Raw genomic sequence first — 22,844 nt, 5'->3', positions numbered from 1 at the left:
AATAGCAGAAATATGGCATGCCTAAAAAAGCTTTAACTGCTCTAATTGACATGCTAAGAAGGACATAAAATTGGATGGCAGAGCTTGCCTTAGTTCTCTTTCTCACCTTGTAAGACAATGGGTAAAAACACTGAGAAGCTTGACACAAAGAAGAAACCTGCAGCCAAGAAGGTGGCAGTACTGCTGCTGCTGTTGCTGGTGGTGCCCCAGGCACTGGTGCAGCCAAATAAAAATGTGACCCTAAGGTTAAAAAGCTCAGAAAGGGAAAACCCAATTACAGCTCAAACCATGTCCTGTTTAGATGAATTGGCAGATATTCCCAATCTCCTATGTATTCCAGAAAGGCCTTGTACAAAAGGAAGTATTCAGGTGCCAAGTCCAAAGCTGAAAGGAAGAAAAAGGAGAAGGTCCTTGGAGCTGTCACAAAAACTGCTGGAGGAGATAAGAACAGTGATACCCAGGTGGTAGAGCTTTAAAAAATGCTTACCAACAACATGCCTCAGAAGTGGCTGAGCTATAGCAAAAAGCCCTTCTCTCAGCATGTGAGAAGGCTGCATGCCAGCATCACTCCTGGGAATGTCCTGATCATCTTCACTGGGTGCCACAGGGGCAAGAGAGTGGTTTTCCTGGTGCAGCTGGGCAGCGGCTTGGTGTTTGTGACTGAGCTTTTTGCCCTCATCCAAGTTTCTTTGCACAGAATACACCAGAAGTTTGTCATCTCCACCTCTATCAGCAAGGTTACAATCCCCAAACACCTGATCAAACCTTACTTCAGGAAGGAGCTGCACAAGACCAGACACCAGCAGGATGAGATCTTCAACATGGAGAAGGGGAAATATGAGCTCACAGAGCAGCACAAGGCTGATCAGAAAATGGTAGACTCACAGATTTCGCCAAAGATCAAAGCTGTTCCTTAGCTCCAGGGCTACCTGCAATCTCAGTTATCCCTGACAAATGGGATGTATCCTCACAAACTGGTGTTCCAAATTGCTAACAACCGAATTAAACATATTCATGTGCTGCAGACTGGCCTCAGTTGGCCTCTCAATCTGCAGGAGAATCAGGGTCCTGGTACAGGTGGGCAGGGAGTCAGCGAAAAAGGGACAGATGCGAACGCAGTGAGTGTTGTATCTGAAGGTAATGTCGCAAAGCGAGCATCAGACCTATATTACAGAAGGAGACAAGGAAGTTAAGTGATATATTAAGGTCATTCAAGGTACATTGAAGCTATCTGATGCAAAATAACTTTTACAACACAACAGGAATGCACACATAAAAGCTATCAGGAACCAACTGTGATAAAAATCAATGTTAACAACTGGGATCAAAAGCAGCCCCACCTAAGGTCAGCTTAATCTTAGAAGCCAGGGGCAAGGGCTTCATGCCCTTGTCATAGTTCCAATTCTAGTCTATGGTATAGTCCACCTTCCCCCTAGGCCATTGTCAATTCTTGTATATGGGAGTGACTCAGCTATCTATTGTTCTAAGTATTTACTCTGGTTCTTCTTAAACCACAACCTTCCTTCTTCCTAGGTCATTGTAAATCCCTGTGTGTGGGAGTGACTCTGCTGTTTTTCTAAGTATACTATGTAGACCAGCCCTAAGATTACTAGCTCTATTCTAGTAGAATGTAATGGCTGATTTCTATCACTGTCTACTAACACTGGTGGCACTTTTCATCTGAATAAGTAACATTCTTACAGAGATCAAAGCCCAAGGTTGGCTCAACAATTTCCTAGGATATTGGAACACTGGTGAAGGCTAATCTAACTTAGCTATATGTCAAAATCAATCCTTAGAGGCACTTATAATAAAACAATATTGAAGGAAAGCACACAGATCCATTCACTGACTAAAGCAAGGACTGATTTGGAGCATTCGTTTTACAGGATGCCATGGTTCCAGGAGACTAAGTTTTGGTGAACTTTTTGCCTTGGGACTTTGTCCAAGCTTTTAGGCCTGTCACACGAGTCACTACTGGATTGGATGTGGCATTAATGTGTTTAAAAAACGGATGATAGAAAATATTCAGTTAAAACTAGAAAAAAAAGAAAAAATATATAAAAGAATGAAATGTTTCAAATAGAAAAATGTGAAGTGAAAGTAGGAAGTCCACAATGTGAGGACTCCTCCATGTTCTGACTCAGGAGAGGTGACACCCCAAATCACTCATGAGAAAATGTCTTGCTGCAAACTGCAAGAGCACTCTCAGGCCCACAGTCATACACCACACAGGGGTAGAGGGCCATTGCGCCCCATGTAGCTGGGTAAGGGGGTATTTAAAGGAAGAAACCACAACTCAAGGAGGTGGGGAGGGTGTTGTTGGAAAATACCAGAAATAGCAATTAAGAGTCACAAGGAAGTACAAAGTCACAAGAGTCACAAGGAATATCTGGTAATTGTGCAGGTTATTTCTCAAGACAGTTTCTAAGAGGCCCTAACAATAGCCTATTTGCATAGCGGGTTCCAGCAATGGTCAGGGTGGGTCAGGGTGACTTTCTTCCTTGAAACAAAATTACAACCAGCAAAATGATAGTGTTGAAAACAAGTAACAAATACATTATTATAGAGGATTCAATACTGGTATGTAGGTCCTGGATAGACAATGGAAGACAGAAAATCTTTAAGAATATAGGTGAATGGAACAGCATTATCAATCAACACTATGTAATTGACATTTATAGACTATCACATTCAACAAAAGCAGAGTGTACATTCTTCTTAAACATTCTAGACCATAAAACACATATTAACTAACTGAAAAGATTATAAATCATACACATAGACCCTCAGTCCACAGTGGCATTAAACTGGAGATCAATGATGGAAAGAGTTCTAAAACATAACAAACTAGCAAAACTTAAAGGTCATTTTAATAAATCAGTGGGTAAAAGAAGAAATCTCAACTGAGATTTTAAAATATATTTATTAAGCAAAATAACAGGGTAACTTATGGGATATTTGGGTCACAGTTAAAACAGTAATTAGAGGTGATATAGTTCCAAACATATATGATAGCAAAGAGGACACTAAAACCATCAACCTAAGCTTCCATTTTTGAAGCTATTGCAATGAAAACCAAATCTAACCCAACACAAAGACAAGGGGGTAAATCATAAAAATAGAGCAGGAATCAATGAACAGAGAAATGTATGCAAAGACTGGCCCATGGTACGGATCTACAACTGAGTCTCTCCTCAACCTCACCACTAGAATACAGAGATCATAATCATTGGGACTAATTTGATTTTTGTTTAAAAAAACTAAAGACTTAAACAGCTCAATTCTTATATGTTCAGTAACATAATAGAATTCTTTGACAGATCCAAGTTACTGCACTCACTCAGGAGGAAACTAACTTCCTACATAGTCCTATAACTGTGAAAGGAATCAATTTAGTCCATTTGTTTGTTTGTTTGTTTGTTTTTCAGCCCCTTTCAAATTTATACTCTTCTTTCTGTGTTCTCCTACTCTTCTGTCATGTTTCTTCTGGGCAGTGAGGAGCAGCTTGCTGTCACACCCCTAAGAACTAGCAGCCCCAATAACGACATGTTCCTTTTTCCTTCTTTTGTCTATCAGGAGTTTTCTCCTCCTCCAAGTAATTTTATTTTTTATCAATTTAACCAATAATAACTCAATTTCTTTCATATATATATATATATATATATTATTTTTATTAGGTATTTTCCTAATTTACATTTCCAATGCTATCCCAAAAATCCCCCATACCCTCCCCCCCACTCCCCTACCCACCCACTCCCACCTTTTGGCCCTGGTGTTTCCCTGTACTGGGGCATATAAAGTTTGCAAGTCCAATGGGCCTCTTTTTCCAATGATGGCCAACTAGGCCATCTTTTGATACATATGCAGCTAGAGTCAAGAGCTCTGGGGTACTGGTTAGTTCATAATGTTGTTCGACCTATAGGGTTGCAGATCCCTTTAGCTCCTTGGGTAATTTCTCTAGCTCCTCCATTGGGTGCCCTGTGATCCATCCAATAGCTGACTGTGAGCATCCACTTCTGTGTTTGCTAGGCCCTGGCATAGTCTCACAAGAGACAGCCATATCTGGGTCCTTTCAGCAAAATCTTGCTAGTGTATGCAATGGTGTCAGTGTTTGGAAGCTGATTATGGGATGGATCCCCGGATATGGCAGTCTCTAGATGATCCACCTTTCATCACAGCTCCAAACTTTGTCTCTGTAACTCCTTCCATGGGTGTTTTGTTCCCAATTCTAAGAAGGGGCAAAGTGTCCACACTTGCACAAAAAACAACCAAGCAAACATTATATCTTATAATTCTACCTCTCCATTTTATGTTACAAATGTCAAAACTATTGCCTCTTAATATATTGAATGTCATCATTAATATAAGCAAGTTCATAGTTTTAAAAGACTGTGTGTTTCACTTCCTGCATACTGTAACTACAGTAGCAATATTTACTCTATTTTTCTGGTTTGCATTTGCAGCCAAAAATTGCATTTCCATATGAGGCTATGTGGCTGAGTAACAAACACCCTTTCAAATTAGTGAGGACTCCCACTAACATGCCTTTTTAATGTAGGTCTTTGTACATAGTCACAAAGCTTTGGTTCATCTAGGAAAATCTTTCTCCTTGATTTCTGAACAGCAGCAGCACTGTTATGTGCATCCTAATGTCTTGCACGCCTGTCCACCTCTTTAGCATCTGCTGAGAAACTGCAGTTTTCCCTCAAATATTCTAATCTAGGTGGTGAATTATTGTATTTTACTGCCTTCAAGATTCTCTTTCTCTTTGGCATTAGATGATTTCATTATTGTCTATTGGTGTAGGACTACAATATTTAGATATTTAGACTCCAATATTAGTTTAAAATACAATTAGCTAAACAAAAATTTTAAAAGAAAGTATTACTAATCAGATCATAAGAGACTTTCACCATTTTTTTTCATTTAAATTTGGTAAGTCTTTGACCTTTATTTCTTCATATAGGCTTTGCTCATTCTCCTGTATTCTCGAGTCACATTTCTTTTTTTGATCCTTTCTGACTTTATTCCAGTACTGACTGAACCCAGTGCTTTGGGCTTGTTAGGCAATTTCTCTGCCACTGAGTTTCTTCTCTATTTCCCTGAATCTATCCTCATTGAGATTTAAAATTTGAAGTTCCTTTTAGGTCTTTCCATTTTTTGCATTCTTTGTACTGGCGTTGTTTCATGTTTGCTCCTTTGACCCATTGATTTTAAAGCATTTGTCTTCAAGTTTGAATCTTTCTAATGTGACTTTCACTTTATAATATTTTGCCTGGATTTTTTACTTTCTGATGATCCCATATGAATAATATGTTCTTTTAAAGTTTTTGTTTAGCTAATAAACTATTTTCGTGACAGGTGTAAATATTTTAAACACATTTGTGGCAAAGATTTTAACTAATTCATTGGGTGCTATTGATTGACTTGCATTTACTTTTATTTTCTTGTTTTATGCAAGTTCATTTAATTTTTTAATTCACCCATGTTTTCGGCTTTCTTTGTGTGGCATTTATTTTTATTATGATTATTATTGATATTGTTAGCTAGATTCATTATAGAAAGATAACCACCTCTCCCAGTTTTATATTTTTAGCTACATTTATGTAAAAGAAGTGTTTTGCAATCCATCCTAGTTATATAGAGTTTTAGAGTTCTCAAAATATTTTTAATGTAAGGCTCAGGAGCAACTTCTCTGTGGATTTACCATCTTGTGGCATGTGCCCATTCCCTACATGACCAAGCTCCATTCTTTGTTCCTCAGGATCCAAACCAGGTAAAACATCAATCAGTCTATAGGTAGCTACTTAGGTAGTCAAAAGGCAAGCCAAAACAATTAGGAACAAATACACTACTTTATTCTCATCCCATGGGATATGCATTTCATGAAGAGCTTTCTCTCTGTTGCTTTACATGCCAATATAACATATATGACGCGACCAACTTTGAAAAATTTTTCACACTTATCTTAAGAATCCATTCCTGGATTCACAATGGCAGAGATACTTCTGTCTTTTAATAGGTCACTGAAGTTCCTGCAGAGATATTATGATGTAGTAACATACACAGTTGTTGACCAAATTATTGGTTATTATTAAAATAATTTACCTACTATATAGCCAATTGGCCTAACTTCTTAAAATATATATTTTTAAAGTATACTAAACCTTTCTCTGCTTTCCCTAAAATTTGTGGCTTCTTTTTCTTTAATAACAAGGCCATGGGTTCAGTCCACAATACTGAAACTAAAATCACAAAGGACTAAATCATTACTTTATCATTAATATATGCACATGTATTTCGAAATATAGTGTATATATATATTACATGTGTGTGTGTATAGACTTAGTCAATATAATGTTACTTTTAAGAGCTAAGCTATCAGCACCAGATGACCAATTGGTGTATTTTTTCCTGAGTGAGACCATCTTTCTCCCTCCCAGGTCCCTCAATGGCCTGAAATTCTTTGGGTAGGTTTGAAGTCTCATGAAACAATTTATTAGCACTTAAAACCTCATGCAGACAAACTGTAAATATGAGCAATTTCCTCAGGGAAGGAGATGAAAAGAAGGAAGAGAGAAAGCTATGTCTCTATAAGTTAAGCATGGAAGTTTGGCCAATGTCTTAGGTCATGGTAAATGAAAAGAAGCAAAGACATCTATGCAACTTCAAGGATGTTTGGCTTGAAATTATAATCTTAAAATTTAGAAAATGAGTATTTCTTATAGGTGCTATCAGTTCTGAAATGGGAATTCTTGATCAAGTGATTTACTTCATCTGTGAGAATGGATAAATATTGCCCCTTACATGTATGATTATTATAGATTCCTCTCCTCTTTCTGTATATATATATATATATATATATATGTGTGTGTGTGTGTGTGTGTGTGTGTGTGTGTGTGTGTGTGTGTGGTACAGTTGAGTATACCAATAGGTACACATGCAGAAGCCAGAGGAGAACATGGAGAATATTGGGTGTCCTTATGTCCTTATTTATCACTTGATACCTTGTATCTTTGAAAATGGATTTATGTGTTTTTAATTAACTAATTAACTAATTAATTAATTAACATCCAAATTGATGCCCCTTCTCTTGGTAACCCATCATAGAGTTCCTCCCACATCCTCTGTCTCTCTTTGCCCTCAGAGAGGATGGAGACCAGCCTTGGGATTCCTCCCATCCTAGAAAATCAAGTCTCTGCAGGGTTAGGTGCATTCTCTCCCATTGAGATAAGATATGCAGCCTTCTGCTATATATGTGCTAGGGACCTTGGACCATCCCGTGGATGCTCTTTGGTTGGTGAATCAGTCTCTAGGAGCTCCCAAGGGTCCAGGTTAGCTGACACTATTGGTCTTCCTGTGTGATAGTCATATCCTTGAGGGCTTTTAATCCTACCCCTAATTCTTCCATAGCAGTCCCTGGCCTCTGGCCAATGTTTGTCTGTTGGTATCTACATCTCACTCAGTAAGCTACTAAGTAGAGTCACTCAGGGGGCTGCTATGCTAGGCTCCTATCTGCAAGCACAACATAGCATCATTAATAGTATGAGGGACTGGTGCCTGCACATAGGATGGGCCTCAAACTGGGCAGGTCACTGGTTGGCCATTCCTTCAATCTATACTCCATCTTTATCCCTGCATTTCATTTCATTTAGACAGGACCCATTTTGTAGGAGAATTGATATCTTCATCCATCTACTGGGGGTCTTGTCTGACTGCTGGAAATGACCTATTAGGGTCCCTTATCCCCAATATTGAGAATTTCACCTAGAGTCACCTGCATTAATTTCTGGGGGCCTCCTTGATCCCGGATCTCTGGGATTTTCTAGAGAATCACTCCACCCCCACCCTTGGCAGCTGCATATATCCATTCAATCCCATTACCTTCTAGTACTCTCTCCTTTCTCCGTGCCTGATCCTGCACCCCTACTCCCCTACCCTTTCCAACCCAGGTCTCTCCCTCCCTCTGTCTCCCATGACTATTTTGCCCCCCTTTGTAAGTGGAATTGAAGCATCCTCAATGTTCATAATACCCATGATACACCCTACCCTTCCTTATATAGGGTGTATCATGGGTATTATGAACATTTTTTTTTAATATACACTTCTGAGTAAGTCTACACTGCATGTCCTTTTGGGGTGGATTACCTCACTCAGAATGATATTTTCTTTTCTTTTCTTTTTAAAATTTTCTGCTTTTTTAAATTTTTTATTGTTTATTTTATTTATTTACATTTCAAATGTTATCCACCTTCCTAGTTTCCCCTCCAAAATCCCCCTATCCTCGCCCCTCCCCCCTGCTTCTATGAGCGTTCTCCCCAACCTACCCACTCCTGCCTTACTGTCCTAGCATTCCCCTATGCTGGGGTATCAAGCCTTCACTGGACCAAGAGCCTCTTCTATCATTGATGCCAGAGAAGGCAGTTTTCTGCTATATATGCAGGTGGAGCCATTGGTCCTTCCTTGTGTATTCTTTGGTTGGTCCATAGGAGCTCTTGGGCGAGGGGTCTTGTTGGTTAATATTACTGTTCTTCCTATGGGGTTGCAAAATACTTCAGCTTCTTCAATTCTTCCCCTAACTCCTCTACTGTGGTTCCTGTGTACAGTCTAATGGTTGACTGCAAGCATCCGCATCTATATTGGTCAGGCTCTGGCAGAGCCTCTCAGGCAACATCCATATCAGACTACTGTCAGCAAGCATTTCTTGCCATCAGCAATATTTTATTTAATCTTTTTCTTTACACTTCAGATTTTCTGCCCCTCCACATCCCATATCTCCTCCCTCCCATCCCCACAAGGATGTTCCCACCCCACCCCACCCCCTACCCCACCAAATCTCCCCACTCCCTGGAGCCTCCAGTCTCTTGAGGGTGAAGTGCATCTCTGACTGAATCCAGACCCAGAAGTCTATCCCAGCACATGTCCCGGGGTATGGTGGAACATCTTTTGGGTATATGCCCATGAGAGATACAGCTAGGTCTTCAGGAGAACTATTTCCAATTTTCTAAGGAAGGGTAGATCAACTTCCAGATTGGCTTTACCAGTTTGCAATCCCACCAACAATGAAGGACTCTTCTGCTTTTACCACATGCTCGCCAGCGTGTGATGTCACTTGAGTTTTTAATTTTAGTCATTCTGATCGTAAGGTACACTCTGAGGGTCATTTTGATTTGGATTTCCCTGGTCACTAAAGTTGTTTACCATTTCTTTGAGTTTTTTCTACTCCATTAGAGATTTCTTATTGAAAGTTTTCTCATTAATTCTGCACTTAATTTTTTTTCTTCTGTAAAAATGCACTCAAGGCTCTTTCCCACTTTCTCTTCTATTATATTCAGTTTATCTGGTTCTATGTTGTGGTCCTTGAACCATGTGGACTTGAGTTTTCTGCAAAGTGATAAATATGGATCTATTTTCAATCTTCTACGTGCAGACTACCAGTTAGATCAGCACCATTTATTGAAATTTTGTTTCCTCTCTGTATGGTTTTGACTTGTTTGACAGAGATCAAATGTTAATAGGTGTGGGGGTGTGGCAGAATTTCACCCCCCCCCAATTAATTTAAATTTTAATACAACAAAAAGCCTGTGATTGGACAGGGAAAAGGGATTGATGGCTAAAAGTTTCAGAGACAGAGACAGGAAGAGAGGAGAAGGGGGAGGAGAATGAGAAAAGATGGATGCAGAAGAAGATGAACCTTATCAATGTGAATTTATATAACCATAGGTAGATATGAATATTATAAAAGGATAGAATAATAGGGATACCTTGTCTAATCTAGGTTACCAGCTTGTACCATCATCCATTGGCTCTAAATTTTTGTGTGGGTGTCTTGTGAATTGAGAATTTATTGATATGTAAAACTGACATAATCATAAGCTTTAAGAGCTTTGATTTATGGGTTAAGTGGATTTGTGCAGCTAGCCACAGGGGTTGGATGGCTGTGAAGGTAAAAGAGCTCTGAGTCAGTCTTAATGAGATGAGAACAGGCTGGCCATGCATGGATTGTTGTTGTTTTTCATTTCAAACATGACGTGTATTGTGGGATACTTTCTTTTCTTCTCTTTTTTCATATTTTTTTAAAAAAATATTAGATATTTTCTTTATTTACATTTCAAATGTTATTCCCTTTCCTGGTTTCCCCTCTGAAAATCCCTATTTCTCCCCCCTCCCCCTACTCACGCACCCACCTACTCCTGCTTCCTTGTCCTGACTTTACGCTACACTGGAGCATAGAGCCTTCACAGGACCAAGAGCCTGTTCTCCCATTTATGACTGCCAAGGCCATCCACTGCTACATATGCAGCTGGAGCCATGAGTCCTGCCATATGTACAATTTAGTTGGTGGTTTAGTCCCTGGGAGCTCTGGGGGTACTAATTAGTTCATAGTGTTGTTCCTCCTATGGGGCTGCAAACCCCTTCAACTCCTTGAGTCATTTCTTTAGCTCCTCTATTGGGATTACTTTTTAAAATTATTAGTCTGAGTTTTATTTTCTAAGTGAGAGAAAGATGGCACTGGGACAAATCATGTGAACTCAAGCCTGGGAACCTCAAAATAAAGAAAGAGGCCTCTGAGGTCCTCTGCTGTGGAAAGAAACATGATAGCTGCTCTGAGTCAGAGAACCAGAGAATGGAAGCTTCCTACATCTTGGGGCAGATAATGATTTAACTGTGAATTTATAAAATGGAATTATCTGCTTTTAGCATAGATTTTGTTCAAATTTTGCCCATGGTTTGGACCTAGGATAGGGAAATTAGTCATAGATTCCAAGTAGAGAGGGCAGCAGTAATTGTCTGCTATGAACAGGTATTAATTAATAGAAGTCTGTGGCTCCAGGTAGCAAGATCAACAAGTACATGGTGTACTGGCTAGTTTTGTGTCAACTTGACACAGCTGGAGTTATCACAGACAAAGGAGCTTCAGTTGAGGAAATGCCTCCATGAGATTCAGCTGTAAGGCATTTTCTCAATTAGTGATCAATGGGGAAATGCCCCTTGTGGGTAGGACCATCTCTGGGCTGGTAGTCTTGAGTTCTATAAGAGAGAGCAGGCTGAGCAAGCCAGGGGAAGCAAGCCAGTAAAGAACATCCCTCCATGGCCTCTACATCAGCTCCTGCTTCCTGCCTGGCTTGAGTTCCAGTCCTGACTTCCTCTGGTGATGAACAGCAGTATGGAAGTGTAAGCTTAATAAACCCTTTCCTCCCCAACTTGCTTCTTGGTCATGATGTTAGTGCAGGAAAAGAAACTCTGACTAAGACACATGGTATAACAGGATGGCTGCTCTAGGCAGAGAGGTTGACAAGTAAAAACTACCTGCTTTCTATAGGCAAATATTAGTGAAAGTTTGAATTAATTTCTTTAAAGATGGTACAAATATATATTGTATTTTACTCTAATAAGTCTTACAGGATACTCAAATTCTGTCTAACATGGGCTCCACAGGAGTTTTGGGTTGATTATCCTGATATGACAGATTAGGAAAAATGTCATAGAGTAAGTTTTCACAATAAACAAAAGGATTTTTAGAATAGTAGGGAAATTGTATGAAAACAATTGTTTTAGGGAAGCTTTGAAGTCCTGCAGGATAACTCATATTCTTTGCATGTGGGCTCCATGGGAATTTTGGGTTAATTTCCTGACATGGCAACACAGAAAAAGCCTAAGAATAGGTACATACAGTATTTTAGTTTACTTCATTTGTTTTGAATTGTTTTAATTTTCAAAATAGATGTGATTGTGCGTTTTGTGGTTATATCATTCCTCTGGGAGAGAGGTCAAAATAAAGGATTTTCTGGTTACTGTCTCGAGGATATACTGATTTGGCAGAGAGGTTTTGTTTTTGCATTTTTAGAAAAGGTGATTAATGTTTATACACCTTCCAAAGTAATATGGATCAGATATGACAAAGGATGACCCCCTGAAGAAGTAGATTCCAGAAAATCAAACAAAAAATTATCTTGAGGATACTAAAATTTTGTTTTGAGATTTATATATTATGAATATATAGCCTTGGTGAGTCTCATTGTCAGACATGTTGAACTGGCCAGCTTTGAATTCCTGATCTGTTGGACTTTTAACCAGATCCAGTCAGGACACAGACATCAGAGACTAAAAAAAATCATTGGTGTGGCCTTCTTAAGGACAACCAATGTTCCCATTTTCCCTTCCCTTCCCCCTTTTCAAAGATATCTCAATGCCCATATTGAGCTTGAAGAAGTTATGAAGAGTCGCTGTCCCAGTTCCCTAGGCTTTGTGGCTGGAGGTAGTTATTCAAAGGTTGCCTTTCTGGGGAATTTAGAAATGGTCATAATTGGAACAGGGAGGAAATAGAATTGTGTAGCCATAATCTCATTTGGTAGAAATCTTTGCAATAGTTACTAAGTTGAAGTCATAGTTTCTTATTTTGGTACAGAATTTATTTTGATACAAAATCAATGCTTTCATTGGTATAACTTTCTTCTATTGATACAAAAAAATTTTAAAAGTTCTAGGCTTAGACTGAGTCCTTTGATAACTGTTATTATAAACTGATCTGAGATGTTTAAGCCTGTGAGTTAAGGGTCAAATAGCAAATTCATGGCTCTGAGTTTAATTTAAGGAAGTTTTCAGATAATTTAATTAGAAATAGCTCAGAGTAGTTAATGGACAGGAGGCCAAATTACGTTACATAGATAGTTGGTTTTCAAAAATGTCAGAAATCCACAGAACGTCACATTTAATCTTATTTATTCTTTTGGTGTTGAGACATATCTACTCCTAGCAGCTCTCCTTTTATGGATTCAAAGATATTGAACATCTCTACCTCCAGGTGGGGTCGTACTTTGTGACTAGGTGGCCACTGGGCAGAAATTGCCTATCTCTCCTGCAGACCTGTGCCGTTATTGAAAGAACACAAGTTACAGGTTAGAACAGCTTAGTTCTGCTGAGACAGAATAAGCTAGTCCTTAATAATTCCTGTATATAACATGTCTGTCAGATTATCCTGGGCCAGAAGGCTGAAGATTCATGCTGCAACTTCCTGACCTACTGGGGCTGTATAGCTAACCAGCTGTCTCTACAAATTGTCTCAGTTCTGGAAGCTGTATTAGGTTTCCTGTATTTTCAGAAAATGTTGGTCATTCTTGGATTTCTGATGGGGTTGTGACTGGTTGTTGCTTTTGGAAAGACTACTTATAGTATCATAGCCAATCCAGGCTATTTTGCACTGAGAAAACATATTTGAGAGGACGGTTTTCAGAGAGTATACAAGCTAAACCAGGACATAACATATGGATTTATAAATCTTTTAAGTTAGGATAGATGACAGAGTGTTCTAATTAATTGTCAAAGATGATGAATTGAATGTTCGGTGTATCTTACACTTTATAATTTAGAAAATAGTAATAGTTGTGCTCAATTTATATTTGAGAGAAAAGGGTTTTGTTTTGTTTTGTTTTCTTAATTTGAACAGAAAGGGTGAAAGTAGCAGAATTTTCCCCCAATTACTTTAAATATTAATACAACAAGAAGCCTGTGATTAGACAAGGAAAATGGAGGCAGAGCTAAGAGTTTCAAAAACAGAGACAGGGACAGGAAGAGAGAAGGAGGAGGAGGAGAATAGATGGATAGAGAAGTGGATGAACCTCATCTACATGGCTTTATATAGCCACAGGTAGCTATGAATATCTTAAAATGATAGCATAATTGGGATAATTTGTCTATTCTAGGTGGGCAGCTTATATCATCAATTGGCTCTAAACATATATGGGTGTCTTATGAATTGAGAATTTACTGATATATAAAACTGACTGATAATTATAATCTTTAAGAGATTTTTATTTACTGGATTAAGGGGATTTGTGACAGCTACCCACAGAGGTGAATGGCTGGGAAGGTACAGGAGCTCTGAGTTAGTCTCCATGAGATGAGAACAGGCTGCCCATGCTGCCAGTACCTGGCTGGCCAACTTGCCAGGGCCTGCTGGTGTAACATGGTTTGATTTTTTTTTTTAAATAATTTCCCGCAACACATGGGTTAATTTCTAGGTCTTTGATTCTATTCCTTTGATCTACATGTCTGTCTTTGAACCAATACTATGGGGTCATTATCACTCTTGCTCTTTTGGACAACTTGAAGTCATGGATGGTGATTCCCAAAGAATTTCTTGTTGAGAAGTGTTTTGGCTATCCTGTGTTTGTTTGTTTGTTTGTTTGTTTTTCATACAAAATTGAGAATTGTTTTTTGATGTCTGTGAAGAATTGTGTTTGAATTTAATGGAGTTTATATTGAATCTATAGTTTGCTTTTGGTAAGATGGAGTTTTTTCTATGGTAATTCTACCAATCCATGAGCATGGAAGATCTTTCCATCACCTGTGGTCTTCTTTAATTTCTTTCTTCAGGGACTTGAAGTTTTTCTCACACAGATCTTTACCTTTCTCAATAGGAGTTATATGCATTTGAGCACAGATGTTCAAAATTGAGATTTTTTTCCCTTGGTATATTATTCTTGTTATATATATGAAGTGCCCTTCCCCATCTCTTTGATAAGATTTGAAATTCAATTTTACTGGATATTAGAATGGCTACTCCAACTTGTTTTTTGAGACTATTTGCTTGGAATTTTTTTCATCCATTTACTATAAGGCAATATCTGTCTTTGCCACTGAGGTATGATTCTTGTATATAGCAAATGCTGGATCCTTTTAAGTATCCTGTCTGTTAGCCTGTGTATATTTATTGGGGAATTGAGTCCATTGATTTTGAGAGATATTAAAGACCAATTAGTTTCTGTTATTTTTGTTGTTAGAGATGGTATTATGTATGTGCTATTCTCTTCTTTTGAGATTGTTGTGAGATGATTAATTTCATGTGTTTTCTTAGGGTTTTTTTTTTTTTATCCTCCTTGTGTTGGAGTTTTCCTTCTAGTATCTTCTACAAGGCTGAATTAGTAGAAAGATATTGTATAAATTTGGTTTTGTCTCAAAATGCCTTGGTTTCTCCATCTATGCTTGTTCCCACCCACAGATCCATTCCCACCCTGTGGTCTGATGAGTGTTAATTAGCCTCTCCCTTCAGGAGGGGCAAGTGTTTCATGACCTTCCCAAAGTTCCCGAGCTGACCTTTCTGATCTAAAAATTATGAGCCTGTGATCAAACTGCAAACTGCAGCCAATGGAACACTGGAAGTTCAACAATAATTTTTTTCAACTATAATTTTTAAGTTTTTCTTGTAACACCAGAGTATAACTGCAATTTGGGGGAGCAAAACCCAATTTAAACAATGTAATGATTCATTCTGAAAGAAAATAAAACTTGAGACCTATGATTCATGTAATTTATGTCAACTAGCCCAAAGAGTTGTTTGTGAGCTTTGAAACCTAGGGCTGAGAACATAGCAGAACAGGCCAGGACATACCCGGGCAGGCCTATTGTTAAGAGATTCCTGGGGCTGCTTAGCCATAAAGATAAAGAGAATGACATGTCAGGACTGGCCGAGTGCCTCCCTATCTCCCATCCTTCTGACCTAAGTTAAATGTTATCTGCATGTACAGCCTGCTGCTGTTTAAATGGACCAATCATGTGAAACCACGCCAAGTCCTCCCTGCTGATGTTTAAATGAACCAAACATGTGAAACCATGCCAATTCCTCGCCCCAGCTCCATCCCCGTTTCTATAAATGCCCTAGCTTCCAAGCCTCGTGGTCAAATCCACTGTCTCCTGTGTGAGATACATTTCGAAGCAGAGCTCTGCCATTAAACTACTTCGTGTTTTTACATCAAGAAGGTCTGTCATGATTCTTGGGTGCACACTGAATCAGAAGTTGAGTGGGAGTTTCCCCACTAACTTCTTTCATTTCTCTTTGAAATGAACACCAAAGGCATCACTTTTATGTTACAGAGTTTTTAAGTGTTTCCCTACTTTTGAACTGCAGTTATTGAGCCTGGGTCATTCTGAGACAGTGGCCCAGAATACACCAGAACATTAGAAACCAAAACTCAACATCTAAAATCCAGTCTCTCCTAAAATACCAAATGAATCACCTCCGTGTTAAAAAGTTTGGCTGCCCGTTCCTGCACACAAACACAAGATGGTGCAGTCCTAATACCTGAAAGAGACACTGCCTTAAATCCTATCTTTTATAAGTATGATTTCTAGGATAAGAATTACATAGAATATTACCCAATTTACATGTATCCTTAGAGACCTGTTTCCCTGGACTGATTCATGCTACATGTTTTAGTTCTGAATTAGTCCAACCTGGAGTTACCAGTTTTAAGCCATGATGTTAAAAAATTTTAATCATACCCAATAACTTTTATACTTTTAAAAGGACTCAGAAAATAATGAGGTGGCTGCATTCATTTACCTATTTAAACCAGACAAAATTCTTAATTTTTCTAGCTGTAATTTCAAGAGAGGGACACCTTGTTACCTGCTGAACCCAATAATCACAGTCACAGAGATTACTCTAGGAAAAACAGCCATCAGTTCCCTCACCATAGAACTTGAGAAGCCGCTGGCCTCTTTAAGAGCAGCTTTTACAGAGAACCTCTTGCCTGGACTTTTTTCCAACTGTGCTAGAATCCTAACTACAGGTGCAGGGCTCCATGGGCCAATTGAGACAGTTTTCTCTTATTTTCTTTTTCTTTTTCTTTTTCTTTTTCTTTTTCTTTTTCTTTTTCTTTTTCTCTTTCTCTCTCTCTCTCTCTCTCTCTCTCTCTCTCTCTCTCTCTCTCTCTCTCTCTCTCTTTCTCTTTCTCTCCCATTTTCTTTTTCTTTTTTGAAATGAGTTAAAAGTAAATCAAAAGCTGAACAACTGGCAGATAAAGTTTTAACTGTTTTTTTTTTTTTCTTTTTCTTTTGAACGTCAAACACAGAACAACAAACAAACCACAAAACAAAAACACGGACTTATCATAAAACAGTCAGTTTTGACAGACATGGGCAGATTGGTGAGCCAAGGACAGACAATAGAAAGAGAGGGAAGAGAATTAGATATCCCAATGGGACCTAGATATCCTACCTAAGGGACCCAGAACCAAGCATTCCTCCAGTAGGAGCTAGAGAGGTGGCAGAACATCTCCTGACTTCCTCCTATCCCTAGGAGAGCTCCAAAACAGCTTGCATTCATTTTCCTTCTCTTTCACCAAAGCACCCCTAGATAGTCAGAGAGGACTGCTTTTTTGAAAAGCCATTCTCTCATGTCTGGGGTGTAAACTATCGCTAGACAAGGTCCAAAGACTAAAAGCACCTATGAGAGTTACCTTTGCTTCTATAGATTTTTAGCATAGCTCTAAACACATACCTCAAACACATTTTACCATTACCTTGTCCTTTTAGAAGGATTATTCACTGCTGGCCCAACTCTCTGCAATAATATTGGAAAGTGCTACACATGTGCTCCCATCATTTAAGAGCAATGGTACCTTCAAGGGGAATTCATGGGCAAATCTCTTTAACAAAATCAAAACATGCAAGCAAATCATATATTTTAAACTTTATCCATTGTGCCTTTAAAGTATTTTTCAACCCTTCCAAAAATAATTCATGGCTATTCAACATCTGTCCCAATGATCACTTCAGACTTACCAGGATCCCTAGTTGAGGCAGCAGGTTCCCATGCAAGGCATCTTCCATACAAAATTCATTGGCTAACCAAAAACACTGCAGTGGTCTTCAATGATCCCTTTGTACTCGAGCCTCACTTTTGGGGCCAGCTGCCCCGACCTGCAGGACTTACATAACAGGGGTCTCAAGGGAAGGGAGCTGCAACCAATGACAAATTTGGGATCAGGAGATGTGAAGGAAGGAGACAAGACAAAAATTTCTGTTCAAGTCTCATTTACACTTGGGAAATGGAGGGCTTATGAAGCTGAAAACCACAAACTTTATTTGCTCAGGTGCACAGGCCAAACCAGTGCTAGGTAACACATTAACATGAAAGAAATGTTCACATTGTAAAATGTCTGGAGATCTCCCTATCATAAAGTGTCCCAAGGCAACAGAACCAAGATAGGAGAAACAAAGAGTGTAAGTTTATAGATGATGGACCAGTGACAGGATGGAGACTTGAGATGTTAGGGTCTTCTCAGCCCCAACTTATGGTGATTGAGAGTTTGGCTGGGTATAGTAGCCTGGTCTGGCATTTGTATTCTCTTAGGGTCTGGATGGCATCTTTCCAGGATCTTCTTGCTTTTAAAGCATGTGTTGAGAAGTCTGGTGTAATTCTGATAAGTCTTCCTTTATGTGCTTCTTGCTTTTTTTTTTTTTTTTTTCCATTACAGCTTTTTATTTTCTTTCTTTCTTCTGTGTATTTAGTGTCTTGCTACTTATGTGATGAGAAGATGGTCTTTTCTGGTCCAATTTATTTATTGTTCTGTAAGCTTCTTATACATTTATGGCCATCTCTTTCCTTAGGTTAGGAAAGTTTTCCTCTATGACTTTGTTGAAGATATTTTCTAGTTGTTTGAACTGGGAATCTTCACCCATTCTATTACTATTATTCTAAGTTTTGGTCTTTTCATTGTGTCCTGGATTTTCTGGGTGATTTTGGTTAAGAGCTTTTTACACTTTGTATTTTCTTTGACCATTGTGTCAATATCTTCTATGGTATCTTCTAAGCATGAGATTCTCTTTGCTCTCTCTTGTATTTTGATGCTTGCATTTGAAGCTCCTGATCTCTTTCACAGGGTTTTCCATATCCACAGTTGCTTCCATTTGTGATTTCTTTATTGTTTCTCTTTCCGTTTTTGGTCGAGGACCATTTTGTTCAATTCTTTCACCTGCTTGCTTGTGTTTTCCTGTATTTCTTTAAGAGATTCATTTGTTTGTACTTGGGCCTATTTGTCTGCCTTTTCCCGTATTTCTTTAAGGGAGTAATTTATATCCTCCTTAACATCCTCTTTCTGTGTTTGCTAGACCCTGGCATAGCCTCACAAGAGACAGCTATATCAGGAACCTTTCAGCAAAATCTTGCTAGTGTATGCAATGGTGTCAGCATTTGGAGGCTGATTATGGGATAGATCCCCGGATATGGCAGTCTCTAGACAGTCCATCCTTTTGTCTCAGTTCCAAACTTTGTCTCTGAAACTCCTTCCATGGAACAAAAATATGAACTAACCAGTACCCCCTGCCACCCCCTGGAGCTCGTGTCTCTACCTGCTTATATATCAGAAGATGGCCTAGTTGGCCATCAGTGGAAAGAGAGGCCCATTGGTCTTGCAAGCTTTATATGCCTCAGTACAGGGGAACGCCAGGGCCAAGAAGTGGGAGAGGGTGGGTAGGGGAATGGGTGGGGGAGGGTATGGGGAACTTTTGGGATAGCATTGGAAATATAAATGAAGAAAATACCTATTAAAAAATAATAATAATTTAAAAACTATCCTCTTTCATCTTACTAAGGTGGAATTTAAATCAGAATCTTGCGACTGCACCACCGGGGTTCCTTGCCCGCTGAGTCTCTGGACACCCACAAGGACCCACACAGGATCCCCCACGGGATCCTAAGACCTCTGGTGAGTGGAACACAGCTTCTGCTCCAATCCAATCACGCTGGACCTGAGACTGCATTAAGTAAGGAAGCAGATAACCCGGCCTGGTCAGGGGCACAAGTGCCTTCTGGTCCACTGCAGCACCGGGGTTCGTAGCCCGGGGAGTCTCTGGACACCCACAAAGACCCACACAGGATCCCCCACGGGATCCTAAGACATCTGGTGAGTGGAACATAGCTTCTGCTCCAATACAATCTGCTGGACCTGAGACTGCATTAATTAAGGAAACAGATAACCCGGCCTGGTCAGGGGCACAAGTCCCTTCCGGTCCACTGCAGCACCGGGGTTCCTTGCCCGTTCAGTCTCTGGACACCCGCAAGGACCCACACAGGATCCCCCACCAGATTCCAAGACATCTGGTGAGTGGAACACAGCCTCTGCTCCAATCAAATCGTGAGGGACCTGAGTCTGCATTAATTAAGGAAGCAGATAACCCGACCTGATCAGGGGCATAAGTCCCTTCTGGTCCACTCCAGCACCAGGATTCCTTGTGCGCTGAGATTCTGGAAACCCCTAAGGTCCTCACAAGACCCACCATGGGAATTAAGACCTCTGGTGAGTGGAAAACAACTTCTGCCAGGAGGCAGGTTCGAACACCACATATCTGGGCACCTTCCCTGCAAGAGGAGAGCATGCCTGCAGAGAGAACTCTGACCACTGAAACTAAGAATAGATCTAGTCTCCCAGGTCTTCTGATAGAGGCTAGCATAATCACCTGAGGAAAAAGCACTAACCAGAGACAACTAGAACAACTAGCTCCAGAGATTATCAGATGGCGAAAGGCAAACATAAGAATCCTACTAACAGAAATCAAGACCACTCACCATCATCAGAACGCAGCCCTCCCACACCACCTAGTCCTGGGCACCCCAACACAACTGAAGAGCTAGACCCGGATTTAAAAGCATATCTCTTGATGATAGTAGAGGACATCAAGAAGTATTTTAATAACTCACTTAAAGATATACAGGAGAACACTGCTAAAGAGTTACAAGTCCTTAAAGAAAAACAGGAAAACACAACCAAACAGGTAGAAGTCCTTAAAGAAAAACAGGAAAACACATCCAAACAGGTGATGGAAATGAATAAAACTATACTAGACCTAAATAGGGAAGTAGACATAATAAAAAAAACCCAAAGTGAGGCAACTCTGGAGATAGAAACCCTAGGAAAGAAATCTGGAACCATAGATGCGAGCATCAGCAACAGAATACAAGAGATGGAAGAGAGAATCTCAGGTGCAGAAGATTCCATAGAGAACATCGACACAACAGTCAAAGAAAATACAAAATGCAAAAGGATCCTAACTCAAAACATCCAGGAAATACAGGACACAATGAGAAGACCAAACCTACGGATAATAGGAGTTGATGAGAATGAAGATTTTCAACTTAAAGGGCCGGCAAATATCTTCAACAAAATTATAAAGAAAACTTCCCAAACCTAAAGAAAGATATGCCCATGATCATACAAGAAGCCTACAAAACTCCAAATAGACTGGACCAGAAAAGAAATTCCTCCCGACACATAATAATCAGAACAACAAATGCACTAAATAAAGATAGAATATTAAAAGCAGTAAGGGAGAAAGGTCAAGTAACATATAAAGGCAGACTTATCAGAATTACACCAGACGTTTCACCAGAGACTATGAAAGCCAGAAGAGCCTGGACAGATGTTATACAGACACTAAGAGAACACAAATGCCAGCCCAGGCTACTATACCCAGCCAAACTCTCAATTACCATAGATGGAGAAACCAAAGTATTTCACGACAAAATCAAATTCACATATTATCTTTCCAAGAATCCAGCCCTTCAAAGGATAATAACAGAAAAAAAAAAACTAATACAAGGACTGAAATCACGCCCTAGAAAAAGCAAAAGAGTAATCCCTCAGCAAACCAAAACGAAGATAGCCACAAGAACAGAATGCCAACTCTAACAACAAAAATAAAAGGAAGCAACAATTACTTTTCCTTAATATCTCTTAATATCAATGGACTCAATTCCCCAATAAAAAGACATAGACTAACAGACTGGCTACACAAAAAGGACCCAACATTCTGCTGCTTACAGGAAACCCATCTGAGGGAAAAAAGACAGACCCTACCTCATTGTGAAAGGCTAGAAAAAATTTTCCAAGCAAATGATCTGAAGAAACAAGCTGGAGTGTCCATTCTAATATCGAATAAATTCGACTTCCATCCCAAAGTTATCAAAAAAAAAAAAAATGGAGGGACACTTCATACACATCAAAGGTAAAATCCTCTAAGAGGAACTCTCAATTCTGAATATCTATGCTTCAAATGCAAGAGCAGCCACATTCATTAAAGACACTTAAGTAAAGCTCAAAGCACACATTGCACCTCACACAATAATAGTGGGAGACTTCAACACACCACTTTCATCAATGGACAGATCGTGGAAACAGAAACTAAACAGGGACACAGTGAAACTAACAGAAGTTATGAAACAAATGGACTTAACAGATATCTACAGAACATTTTCTCCTAAAACAAAAGATATACCTTCTTCTCAGCACCTCATGGTACCTTCTCCAAAACTGACCATATAATTGGTAACAAAACAGGCCTCAACATATACAAAAATATTGAAATTGTCCCATGCATCCTATCAGATCACCATGGACTAAGGCTGATCTTCAATAACAACATAAATAATGGAAAGGCAACATTCACGTGGAAACTGAACAACACTCTTCTCAATGATACCTTGGTCAAGGAAGGAATAAAGAAAGAAATTAAAGACTTTTTAGAGTTTAATGAAAATGAAGCCACAACATACCCAAACCTATGGGACACAATGAAAGCATTTCTAAGAGGGAAACTCATAGCTCTGAGTACCTCCAAAAAGAAACTAGAGAGAACACACATTAACAGCTTGACAAACATCTAAAAGCTCTAGAAAGAAAGGAAGAAAATTCACTCAAGAGGAGTAGACGACAGGAAATAATCAAACTCAGGGGTGAAATCAACCATGTGGAAACAAGAAGAACTATTCAAAGAATTAACCAAACGAGGAGTTGGTTCTTTGAGAAAATCAACAATATAGATAAACCCTTAGCTAGACCCACTAGAGGGCACAGGGACAACATTCTAATTAACAAAATCAGAAATGAAAAGGGAGACATAACAACAGATCCTGAAGAAATCCAAAACACCATCAGATCCTTCTACAAAAGGCTATTATACTCAACAAACCTGGAAAACCTTGACGAAATGGACAAATTTCTAGACAGATACCAGGTACCAAAGTTAAATCAGGATCAAGTTAACGATCTAAACAGTCCATA

The 22,844-nt window shown here is 39.2% G+C and overlaps 1 pseudogene; it reads left to right on the top strand.

The window, feature by feature from the left end:
* The first annotated feature begins 230 nt into the window (after positions 1-230).
* The window catches only part of Gm5204, a 120,389-nt pseudogene continuing 97,775 nt past the window's right edge, over positions 231-22,844 (top strand).

The sequence above is a fragment of the Mus musculus genome, chromosome 14, assembly GCF_000001635.26.
Source record: "Mus musculus strain C57BL/6J chromosome 14, GRCm38.p6 C57BL/6J".
Lineage (NCBI taxonomy): Eukaryota > Metazoa > Chordata > Mammalia > Rodentia > Muridae > Mus > Mus musculus.
The sequence above is the reverse complement of the archived record's forward strand: the minus strand, read 5'-3'. Positions and strand labels throughout refer to the sequence as shown.